General features: G+C 39.8%; 1 protein-coding gene across 1 annotated transcript in view; it reads right to left on the minus strand.

The window, feature by feature from the left end:
* Positions 1 to 13,180, minus strand: part of ENTREP2 (endosomal transmembrane epsin interactor 2) — a 1,018,721-nt gene that overhangs the window by 198,428 nt on the left and 807,113 nt on the right. The gene's annotated exons all lie outside the window — the stretch shown is intronic.

Consider the following 13,180-nt stretch of genomic DNA (forward strand, 5'->3'; position numbering starts at 1 on the left):
GGACCAGGAATGGTTTGAATTACCAAGTCAGGGACTAAATTTCCAACACCAGCGCATCAGTCCAATCGCAACAGTACCAATCACTGTTCAGCTGTCGCAATCAGGCGCCATATAACTGTTTCCTGTGTTTCTCTAGGATTCTACAGAGGCTACAAATACAGTTTTATATGCAGATGTAGCCTACAGTGTGTCCAATCAGAAGGAAGTATTTTCATCTCTCTGCAACTAATATTTTAGCTTTTATAAGAAATTTAATATATTCCTTTGATATGCTGATATATGTCAGAGCTCCTAGACACATCCGAGCCCTCTCTTGGTCTCCCTCTGCAGCCGAAATGTCTAGAGTTCTTCTTCTTATATTTCTAGAAAGTGACAACGGCTGACTATGTAGGTGACAAGTCTTATTGGCATCTAGGTGTCACCTCCAGTCTACAGGATGTTCTGTCCTTTCAGATGCGAATTGGTGACCATTTGTCTCTGACTGAATTCTGAACACCTTATTATTAACATGGAATGAAGCTAAATCTACAATGTCATATTTCTACAGATCACATCTCAGCTACTCAAATCTTAACTTTATGTCACACAAGTTATAAAGTTCACCCCATATAACAGCAAAACTTCTGTTCCTTCCAGGTCACGGCTCATGTGCGTATTGTTTTTGTAAAAACGATCGTACGATTTGACCATCATTGATGCAAAAATCTGTAGTTTTCCACAAATTTTCCAACATGACCGATAATCCAAAAGTGGAAAAAAACGCAAAAACCGGCTGACGAATTAACCCACCAACAGTGCAAAAATCGGCTGATGAATCTTTCGGACGAAAAATCAGCTGATTTTTGAACCGTCTATGGCTGGCACTAGTGTCATGCTTGTGATAATGTTTGCAACACATGCTTCAAGCTCCCTGCTTGCCTGCCTTATTCCCATGCCTTGACATTTGTTTTTGCCTGATCCCCACCCTGCCTGCTAATTTGGATTTCCTTGTTATCGACCTCGGATTAGACTTTGGACTGCTGTCTGCCTGCCTTTTGACCATGGATTTGAACCTGACTACTCTCTGAACATTGAACACTGCCAATGGACCCCTCTGCCTGTCTGCCAACTGCAAGTACCTGTTTCCTGTGCCTAGCTTGCACCTACCCCGGCAGGGTAGCCAGACACTATAGTATAGTGTATAAGACATGGGGGAAACTGGTAGGCCTGCTTGCCTCATGGGAAAGAGGGCTGCTATATGTGAAGAACACAAAGCCAGCTATAGTGCCTGACCACCAATACTAGAGGTAGGCGTGATGGTATAGTTTTACACTATGTTCTGCTCTGTGTTATTTTTCTGAGAAATAAGGGAAGAGCTTGAGAATTACAGCGTAATTATTGGAGGACGGTTAACCTCTGATAGGGATAAAGAGTTTGACCATACTAAAGTATTTTAGTTTAGGTCCACTATAAATGGTGATCTTCAGTCTCATGCAGTGGGGAGAACGTATTGGAGGATTTTAGGGCTGCATTATTAGCATTATGTTCTTTTACCAGACGGGGTATTCATTTTAGAGGTACTTAAAGACTTAATTATAAATTGTTGCGGGTGTACATAGCACAGAAGGTTCCGTTTTTTAATAACTACAACATTATAATTGCTCAGTGCCATGAGGCGACCTTGGAAAACTAAATACTCTATCTGGACTATATGGATCTTATATGGAGAACCAGAACTGCATTTACAATATTAGCAATTGTGGGCTAGTTTCTTGTGCAGCAGTGTATGAAGGACAGAGCCAGGATTCAAAATGTACAAGCTGATTTTTTCATTTTATTCCCTGTTCTGTGGTTAAAATATGGGACTTGCTGGCAATGTTAGTAATAGAAAGGAGAATCATAAAATACCTTTTCTTTACCAGTGAAGGTGACAACCTTAGCTGCAAGGGACCATAGGTGTCAGAAGACTCAGCATTGTTGAAAACAGAAAAAAACTTTGTCTCATTTCTCTTATTTGTTGGACTGTACAGGTAATAAGTAGCTATGAATATAAATTGGGCAAAAAGCTTTCTCCAGCAGCACAATCTATCATTACTTTGTTACTACAATAGTTCTAGAGCACAAGAGGAGCAACTCATACAAAAGTGTGTCATCACACTATTGTGCTGAGAGTAACATGATGTATACATACAGCCTTGCATAGAAAACTACGGCTAACTTCTTAACAAGCAGTGTTTTACTAAACAAAACTGCACTCAACTTCTTTCCTTGACTTTAGAAGCTCCTAGTCCTTCTTTAGGCTAGGTTCCTACTTGTGCATGTGCTTTTGCATTTTGTGATGTGTTTTTTGTGTGTTTTCAAATGCATTTTTGATGTTTAGTGGCCCCCGCTCAGGCTAGCAAGGTTTGATGAATTGGATGCTGCTGACCAGTGAGGATGCAGGCTGGGAAAGATTCTTCCAGACCCAAAGCACGCTGTAGAAATAGGAAGAAATAGTCTGGCCACTACACACCTCGCCTAGCCTGAGCGTTTAGCAGGCAAAAGCAGCCTCAGATCGATTCATCCAAGCCATACTCCTAACATGTTTCGTCCTTCTCCTGGAGCTTAATCATGGAGAGTGGGGGTATGGCTTGGATGAATAGAGCTGAGGCTGCTTTAACCTGCTAACTACTTAAGCTGGGTGAGGTGTGTAGTGGTCTGGCTATTTCTTCCTGTTTCTACAGCATTTTTGATGTGCTTGCATGCTTAATGCACTTTTTTTTGTAGGAAGAGAAGACTGGTTGTTAAACACAAACCCTGCCAAAAACACATGAAACAATACTCCAAAATTGCATGTACATGCTTTTCGATGCATCTCCGTTGAAGTCTTTGTACCCAAAAGTGCATATTACTGTATGAAAAAAAATTCCTGCACCCCTTCCACAAACGCTTTGCAACAAATAGAATATATGTGAAATGGACCCACAGGAAACAATGTTAACCATGTCGCACATTCCTGCGCTTTTGAAAATGCACAAAAAATGCACAGATGTGAACCTAGCCTTAGTAGCGACTATCATAACAAACAAAATCCCATGAGTGTACCTGTGGATTTTTACCATAACTTATAGTAATATACAGTATCAGTATGTTATTCAACCATCATGATTAGTAAATTAATTAAAATATATGACATTTTATAAACGCATAGTACAACACATTACCACAGCTTTATATTTGTTTTTATTGAAGCTTACTTTTTTCCTGATTCACTTTTAAGGGTCAGTTCACACTACAAAAACGCACTCTGGATACATTCCAGATACATTTTTGCTTACAGTTCATACCACATGCAGTTCCGGTGCAGTGTGGATGCAGTTTGCCATGTTCCAGTATGGTTCAGTGCATATAAATGCATAAAAATGGGACAAACATTGGATGCAATAGGCAGTAGGAAGTGCTGTTTTAGTAGCAGAAAAAGTGTCATTCGGTACCCTTTCTGCATTTTAAGCATTACGTAAATGTCTAAACATACAGAGAAGCAAAAAATCTTCACTGTCAGCAGTTCCATAAGCTCTCTTTGTTCAGCTAGGATCCAACTTTTTCCCTTACATTAAAGTGTCTCTAACACCCCGCTCACACGGGTGCAACTTGGCATGAGATTTGCATGCCATGCGACTTGCAAATTGTATGCCAAGTTGCACCCTATTGTCTGCAATTACAGAGGTCAAATTGGTGCGGTTCCAACTTGGTCGGAGCTGCACCGATTTCTAAAGTAGTACATGTACTACTTTTGGTGCAATTTGCATAGACATCTGTGTCAGATGTCTTGCAAATCGCACCTGAAATCGGCATCTCACCCGACTTTGAAATCGTGTGACTTCACTGTAAGTCGCACAATTTCAAAGTCGAGCTTGATATGACCGGGGTATAAACCCAAGAACATAAATGTAATATATTGCAGCTTACCAGTTCTTAGATGTGGTGTCTGCATTTGTTTTTTTTTAGACTTGTGTCTTCATTTTCACCTTGTGATACTGCCAGTTCCCTGTTTTAGGATGGCTACACTGACTCCTCCACAATGTGTATGGAGGAACAAAGTAGCCACCCTTGGACAGCAGAATTATTAAGCTGTAGAGAGTGTAGTGTTCAATGGACTGGTACATTTAGATGGATATTTATTTATTACAAGTACTTATATCGTGCCATCAATTTACGCAGCACTTTACATATATATTGTACATTCACATCAGTCCCTAACCCTCAAGGGGTGTACAATCTAAGGTCTCTAACTTACATTCACACACTACAGCCCATTTAGACAGGATCCAATTAATGTTCCAGCATGTCTTTGGTGTGTGGGAGGAAACCAGAGTACCCAGAGGAAACTCACACAGGCACAGGGAGAACATGCAAACTCCAGGCAGGTGGTGCCGTGGGTGGGATTTAAACCAACAACCCTAGTACTGCCAGGCAGAGGTGCTAACCATTTAGCCACTGTGCTGCCCAACAACACACAACCCACAAAGGACACCCGGATTCAAGTAAGAATCCTCATGTCTCTTGTATTTAGACAATATTTGCTTTTCTTAGTAACAGTTTTTCATTCATATGTTAATAATATTGGCATTCAGGATAGTAACAGTAAAACATTTAATAAAAGAAAAACTCTTGAGAATATTCTATAAAAGAACATATTTATTGCTTCACTATTATACAATTTTCTAATTGCACAGCAAGGGCCCATTCATACCAGTTCAACTTGCTTCTTATCACAAACAATACATACAGCATACATACAGTTATGGAATTGTAAAAACAAAAAAAGAGATCAAAGCAAATGTACAAGCAGGGCACTGTGTAAAGGTTTGAAGCTGCTATAGTAGCAGAAAGTGGGGGACACATAAAAGGAAACAGGTATGGAAGCTTGAAACAAAAAAAATAAACAGGGTTTTATATATAACACCTCATACTGTACACACAGATCCAGGAGAGTTTGTTGTCTTGGTGAGCTCTTCTTCTTGTAGAATCCCTACTTACCTTACAACTCTCTTGGACCTACAGTATTTTTTTAAAAAGTGGCATAGTTACCTAGTACACTATGCTTGTGAACTACCTATTTTTACCACTCTATTAAGAAACCTCTGGAAGATTTACTCACTTCATGACCAGGGCATTTTTTTTTGCTATTTGGCACTGCACTACTTTAATTAACAATGTGTGGTCATGCAATGCTGTACCAACATTACATTTATATAACTTTTTAACAGAAATAGAGCTTTTGTTTTGCTTTTTGGTGGGATTTGATCACCACTGGGGTTTTTACTTTTTATTATATAAATGAAAAAAGACTGAAAGTTTTGAAAAAAACACAAAAATGTTTTACTTTCTGCCATAAAACATATCCAGTAAGAAACTAAAAAAATCAAATTTTTCCATAGATTTATAATAAGATTATATTAATTGCTTTGTGTGAAAGTTATAGCATCTACAAATGATGGTATATATACTGAAAATTAAAAAAAAAATGTATTCTAGTAATGGCGACGATCAGCATCATAGTGGGATTGTGATAGTGCAGCAGGCAATCTGACACTAATACAGTGATCAGTGCTAATACTATACATTTTCACAGTACTAATGGCACTGGTTGGGTAGGGGTTAACAAGTGTTAATGTGTGTAATATGTGGTGCTTTTACTAAGGGATCTTGTTGTTTTTTTCCCTGATTAGCAGGGAATATAAAAACAGCAAGATCACCTGTCACTCTACAGAGCTCTGTGTTGTTTACAATCACAGAGCTCTGTTCTGTAAATCACTTAGCCAATCAGCGGGTACTAGCGATCAGTCAGTTGCCAGGATTTGCTGATTGGCTTGTGTTGTAATGAATCACAGCACAGCCAGGTTGGCAGGTGCGAGCGCGCCCTACTTGGAAGTGCTGGATATGTGATCCAGCGCACAGTGGAGGCCTGCAGCAGTATATCTGGTCGGGAACTGGTTAAAGTGTACTGTACAGTCTATACAGCAGACCTCAGAGAGCTGCCAGGAGAAGCAGAACAAGGAGCCAGCCAGGAGAAGCAGAACACGGAGCCAACCAGGTCTGCTACAGTGCAATATACCATTATAAAGGGGAGATAGAGAGGTGACAGGGAGTTGAGCTAGTTAGTGTTCTGATTTGCCTTTTACTGTCCAATCACAGGGTGGGGATGGGCAAGAGACTTGCAAGTCAAAGTGAAACTGAAGCAGAGAAATATCAGGTCCCCTCGATTGCTAGACAGGGCTGAGCTGTGGGGCAGAGATGTGTAAATCGGGACTGGACAGATAGAAATATCAATTCTTTGTTAGGAAGAACAGCTTCTATTAATGTATTCCATTTGTGTAATGAGATTTGTGAATGAACTGGCACCACGGCTGTGTTCAGGTCTGGCTAGCTAGAGAAAACTTGAAGCTCCTAATATGTAGATACTACAAAGTCTCTTTAGGCAACGAAGATTGGAGACAACAGGGGAAGGGGTATAAAAAAATAGCTGTAGAATAGTCTCTAAGTCTGATTTTAGAAAATAAGAGACCCTGTAAAATGTGCACAGCTATGTTCCCTAAAGTGATCAATTGGTACTATTCCAAAACTGAATTATTGTTACTTGCACACACTTGAACCTAGCAGGTGATATCCACAGGTTTTTGCTACAGCTGGCATACAATTCTGTCCTGGAATGAAGACAGAGCAGTAATGTGGACCAGAGTGGCTTTTCAGTATATTTAACAGCTGCCTCATGGGCTTACTTAGTTCATTTTAAAGATATCATGAAACAATTTGCTGTGCAAGGAATTATACAACTCTCTGAAGGGCAAGACGGCTAGAGCTACACTGTACTACTCAATACGATGATGTACTTGCCGATGATAAATCCTTGCTTCACTGCACTCAGCATGTCCCTGTTAGCAGCATGCAGGGCGGCTTGAGAAACAGAGGACACTTTAGCATGTATGTACTGATGCATGGCACAGTTGAGCAGTCTCTGCGGTGTTGTACTTCAGCAATACATTTTCCTATTAATATAAAAACAAGGCAAGCAGCACCACTAAAGCTGAAGAGCTGCCGAAAATCTGTTCATGTAATGTGAAATATACATACTGTTCATTTTATAGACATTAGTCTGAAAAGGTTGTGCAACAGTTAAAGTCTATTAAATGACTATATAATAAATAAATTACAATTTGGTAACCTTCATTCCTGTTTGGGGATTGTCAATTTCCTTGCGGAGATGGCATAATAAAACATATAGTATGACGGTTATAAACTAAGTGACCAAAAATTGAAACTCCTAATCACCATGGCATTGGACAAATTTTGGAATTGATATCAGCTAAAAAAAATTGTGGTAGTGACTTCACAATCTTCCTGTAGCAACTGTAGCAGCAGTGTTAAAGCTGAGCATACAATACAACAGGCAACTGCCCTCCTCCAGAACTGCTGTTTTTATATTTATGGCATGTTCACAAATGTGCTGAAGGGCTATGTCCTAGCTTTGGGCCCTGGCAGAGTCCCACAGCACATTCCTTCATGCACAGGGAATTTTCAACACATGCACAAACATGGCAGTTTTGGAACTTCCATGGCAGTTTTGGAACTTCTTTGCACATGTGAGGGAAAACCATGCATGTGCAGATGTACCACAGAATTTGGGAAGCAGGGCAGTGGGCTGCAAACTTCATTCCAGGCAAGAGATATAGAAGTACTGCTTTGAAGCACAAAAAATCAGTTGATTTAAAACATAAAAAAATTACTATCCAAATGTGAGAGAGGATGGAGGAGGAATCGGTCAAAATTAATTTAGGGTGAAGATCTGCTTTATAAACAGATATGTTTGAGTTTATCCATGAAGTGATATGCCAGTGTTTCTTAACCTTTTTTTAGTTGAAGCACCCTTTAAAATCCTGCACAATTTCAAGGTGCCCTTTAAGATTCTGTACAATCTCGAGGCACCCTTTAAAATCCTGCACAATTTCGAGGCGCCCTTTAAGATTCAGCACAATCTCGAGGCGCCCTTTAAAATTCTGCACAATCTCGAGGCGCCCTTTAAAATTCTTCACAATCTCGAGGCACCCTTTAAAATTCTGCACAATCTCGAAGCTCCCTTTAAAATTCTTCACAATCTTGAGGCACCCTTTAAAATTCTGCAGTCTCGAGGTGCCTTTTAAAATTCTGCACAATCTTGAGGCACCCATTACAAAATGTAAAAATTTAACTATTAGTTTTACAGAATACAGCAACATTTTCACATATTGGACACCCAACATCAGACGCAATTTTACTCTTCTTAAGCAAATACACTTTCCACACTGGTACTGACTAGTATTTCGTTGTTTCTCTTCTCCCTCAGTTTCTCTCCCTCGCTCAGCTAATGTGGCACCAGTGCTGACAGAGAGGGACAAGCAAGGATGCTTTGCAGGGGCCCGATGTCCTTCTTATCAACTGATGACATAATTGTTATCAGCTAGAAAGTTGTAATGGTGCACAATGAAAACCTGTGGCTTTGTATAACTAAAAGCCTGCTGGCTGCTATACAAATTTTGAGCAATATTTAGGCACCCCTAAAGATACCTGAAGGCACCCCAGGGTGCCAAGTCATCCTGGTTAAAAAAGGCTGCTCTAAGTCTATGATTGAGGTGATGCAAGAATAAATGGGAATAAATAATGTGTTTTCAACCACTAACAATTAACTGCTGATGTCCTTTAGTCTACTGCAAACAATTTTGTGTGGTTTACTATTGGTATTGTCACAGGTGGCAAGGCACTGACACAGTTAGGTTTTGATGAGAACATTAACTTTATCCATGGCAGGAGGGAAAGGGAAGAAAATGGAGAGATACAGCCTAGTCACTAACTTGGAAATTAGTGATCAGAATGGGCAAACTAGGGCTAGAGTACTTAAGCCAGATAGACAAAGCAAATGAGTTGTTTCACAAGAAGAAGGAAACATTTAAGAGTAACAGCAGAAAAAAGACAAGGTGGTCTGTCAAATCTGTGCCATTTTTGTTTTTATATATATTTTTTAACTTTTTTGTCTAAATATAGATCTATGTTTGTCCCAAGCATGATTGAATTCACTCACTGTTGACTGACTCACTACCTCTGCTGGAAGTCTATTTCAAGCATCAACTGCCCTGTTGGTAAAATAATACTTTTTGTGATTAGTTTTGAATTTTCTTCCTGCTAGATTGAAGTTATGTCCCCGTCTTGATCTTGGCTTCACATTGAAAATACTTCCCTCCTGAACCTTATTCACCTGCTGGATGTATTTAAAGGTTTTAGTCATGTCTCACCTTTCATTTCTTTTCTTCAGACTGCATAGATTAAGCTACTGAAGTCTCTCCTGACATGTTTCATCTCTCAGACCTTTCACCACTTTTATTGAAGGCTCTCAGTGAAGTGTTCACCAGAGCTCCTGACGGTTTAATGCAGGGAATTTTAGAAATGCGTGCCCAATTATGGCCCAAACCTCATGGCATCTCCCTCATTCACCTGCTAAAAAAATGTACTAAAAGTTCACTGAACAGTTTGCAGTGCCCTCTAAACTCTGTGGGAAGAGACTGTTATTGCGGTAAAGTACCAGCACCATACCTGCAGACGTCACCCAAAGCTAGTCATCCAAAGCTTCATGTCACATCCGAATTTGAGGATTGTCCATCATAGTAATGAAGGCCCCTTGACCCCCCCTCCTCCTAGGGAAAAGGAGCTCTGACTGCTGGAAGCTTGGCAGCTACATGGGCGTAAACCTAAAACAAGGAGATAAACTGGCTCTGTTGGGATTTGCCACTACAGCATGAGGTGACTGGGTGGAACCTGAGCTCTAGAAAAAGGCTAAGCAGGGGCACATCCCACTACTGTGAGGAGATTTAGATGTCACAAGAGTTGCCCACCCACCATCCTGTTGCGAGTCTCGTCACAGCTTTATTGGTGGTTTTACCTTGCCAGTGATTGATATTGCTTTATGGGCTATGCCCTCAAGTTTAATTCTGGGGTCAGTTTAATGCCTGTCTGACACTGATGAAGACAGGCCTCTTAGACTATCTGTGCTTTTTGTTATGGATGCTCATGGTATACCCGTGACTGGCATTGTTACATGGTTTTTTGAATGTTGTTACATTTTGAAAGCTCAATAAAGCTGTGGCCTTGCCCTCTTTCCAACTTAATTAGCCTCTGTGTCTTTTTGGAGGGGCAAGGTTTTGTTACATTAGTGGTCAAAACACACCTATGCTCCTCAGCAGTCATGGGTCAGAAGGAATTGGTGGCAGGGTTTATTGGCAAGCTCTGACACTACAAGAAGCATTGGAGCTTTTTCTGGCAGAATAATCCAGCTTTTGGCAGTGATAGAAAGGCCTGCACTTCATCCCCCCTCCCCCTTTTAGTTTTTAGTGCATTAAAGGGAATAACGTAACCAATGTAATACATTAAAACAATAAACCTTTACAAATGAGCTTGAGCTGCAGACTTGTACATTTATGCAATTTATACATTTTTGGTACACCCCAATAAACTCCCAGAAAAGAAAAGAACAGTAGAGAATCAGTAGAAAAATTGTACAAGAATATAAATTACTCTATATTGTAGCTTATAAAAACAAAGAAAGGGTAATAAGAGATAAGTGAGCTGACATTAAGATTTAGCAATCCAAGTAATCCAAGGATTCCAAGATTTAATGAACATTGAGTATTTGTCTTGTCCTAATAGTTAGTAATTTTACATTTACAAAATTAGTTTTAACCAACTCAATAGTTTTTGAAGGGTTAGGTGCTATCTGTCATTTCCGATGTCTAAAAATCATTGCTCTAGTAGCTGGCAGTATGTGGGTAGCAATGGTGTGGAGATAAGGGATGAGTTTGTCTATACTTAGATTCAATATCATTAGTGCTGGAGAAGGTTGTATTAGAAAGTCAGTAACCTCTGCTATAAGGTGAAACATTCTCCTCCGGAAACTGATGTATATATTATGTAATCGTAAACATCTCAACAGAGTACTGATGGACTCACACTCTCTCCAGCAAAAAAGAGAGGACTGAAGGGTAGAATTTAGCCAATCTCAATGGTGTACAGTACCATATATGACTAGTTTATGCATCACTTCCCAGTGGTCAATACAACTCAAAGATTTATAGACCACGGAAAAGGCTCCATGACACTGGGTAATAATGCACTGAGTAGAGAGATCTGCTTCCTACTGTAAAAAGGGGGTAGTTTTGTGGAAACTTAATTTGTTGTGTAGGATATTGTAAAATAAATTCCCTTATTTTAAAGACATGGTATACTGTACATTTCTACAAATAGAATTTTGTTGTAAACATTTTATTTAACTTATATTGCAATACATGCTACACATGTAATAAAGCATATTGGTATATTTAAAAATTGTCCTAATCTGTAAATAGTGCTTTAATATTTTTGTTGAAAATAAAAAAAAGTTAAAAAAGAGCTCCCTCTCAACAAATAGTTCCCAAACACATCAGAGAAAAGATGCTTGGAGGGTCACATCATGCTGATTCCAGCATGTGCATCCTTGGTAGATTTCCACAGTACTTTTTCAAAAAAACTGTCAAAGTACTAAAGTGTTTTTTTTTTGTTTTGTTATTGTATTACCTTTATTCTGCTAAAGATAAAAGTATATCATGCTTTCCAATGCTATTGTTTTTATACATATCACTTTTTATAATTTGCAATCTGTACGTTTAAATTTGTATTCAGCATTGCTTCAGGACGAGCCGTCCGCTCTGATTGACACCCCATCCCCTGCTAATTACACTCAGCCAGCCTTCCCTTTAATGGTCTTCTATATAATGGCCGCCGGCCAGGGTTACCAGAGACTTGACAAAGCGCAACTGCGCGAAACATGTCGTCTTGGTAACCCTACATATGCTCCCAGCTGAAGCCAATGCCGGACACTGCCTTCGCTTGCCATGGTGACACCACCCAGGACGCTGGTACGCTGACACCACGTGATTTGAAGCCGACAGGAGCATTCTCTGATCTCAGCTCCCCTCAGAGCGGACGGGCCGTCCATTGGAGTCACACTGTCCACTTCAGGCTGGTCAATTTTATTATATTTGCTACTTTGTCTCACCCAATAAAGATGCACCTTCACTAAGGTGCTTGTCTGAGAGCATTTTCCACAGCGCCTTTTTTTCCAGTACTTAAAGTGTTACTAAACCCACAACAGTAAAATCAATCTGCATATGCAGTAAAGCATGCTCAATATACTCACTGTGGAGCCTATGGGCTTAATCCTCTGCATTGTGTAAAAAGGCTGTTTGATCCTGTCTTCTCTCATCCTCCCCTTCTTCCAGTATCCCCCTCTTACCTCCTGATAAGACATATTGTGTGGAGACACTCTGCACACCTTGTGTATTGCTAGAGAGGTTTTTTTGTTTTTTTTTTTCTTGGGAGAGTGTGTGTGATCAGCACAGGGCCAATTAGCACTGCCCAGACAGATGTCAGGGGTTCTGCATCCCCCTAGGGTAGAAAGAAAGCTCCTCTTATAAGCTTTAACCAGTGCTCTGCTGGACACTGATAGAAGTCAGAAGACTGCTCTAACTGTTGATGAGAAAACGTATTTAGCAGTTTATATTTACTAAAATAATTGCATTTCCATGTTCTGTGTACTGTGGGAGATCAGATATAGTGGATGCAGGGTCCGGGGTTTAGTAACACTTTAAATAAGTTAATAAAAAATGGTTGTGGTTATGATGTTTACATTGAATGAATTAAAATTGACCTTGCACTACAAGTATGGTCCGCTTATTAGTACATAAAAGAATTACAAAAAAAATTTTACTTACCTTCCCCTGGTTTGCATACATAGTTACATAGTTAGTCTGGCTGAAAAAAGACAAAAGTCCATCCAGTTCAACCATAGAAAAAAAAGTTATAATCCTATACCCACAGTTGATCCAGAGGAAGGCAAAGAAAAATCCAGCAAAGCATGATCAAATTTGCTCCTGCTGGGAAGAAAATTCCTTCTTGATCCCCCGAGAGGCAATCGGATATTCCCTGGATCAACTTTACCTATAAATGTTAGTATCCAGTTATATTCTGTGTATCTAAGAAACAATCCAGGCATTTTTTTGAAGCAATCCACTGAGCTGGCCAGAACCAACTTTTGAGGGAGTCTATTCCACATTTTCACAGCTCTCACCGTGAAGAAACCTTTCCATGTTTGGAGATTCAA

The sequence above is a fragment of the Staurois parvus genome, unplaced genomic scaffold (assembly GCF_062004578.1).
Source record: "Staurois parvus isolate SC_StPar_1 unplaced genomic scaffold, SC_StPar_1.0 ptg000682l, whole genome shotgun sequence".
NCBI classification, from domain to species: Eukaryota; Metazoa; Chordata; class Amphibia; order Anura; family Ranidae; genus Staurois; species Staurois parvus.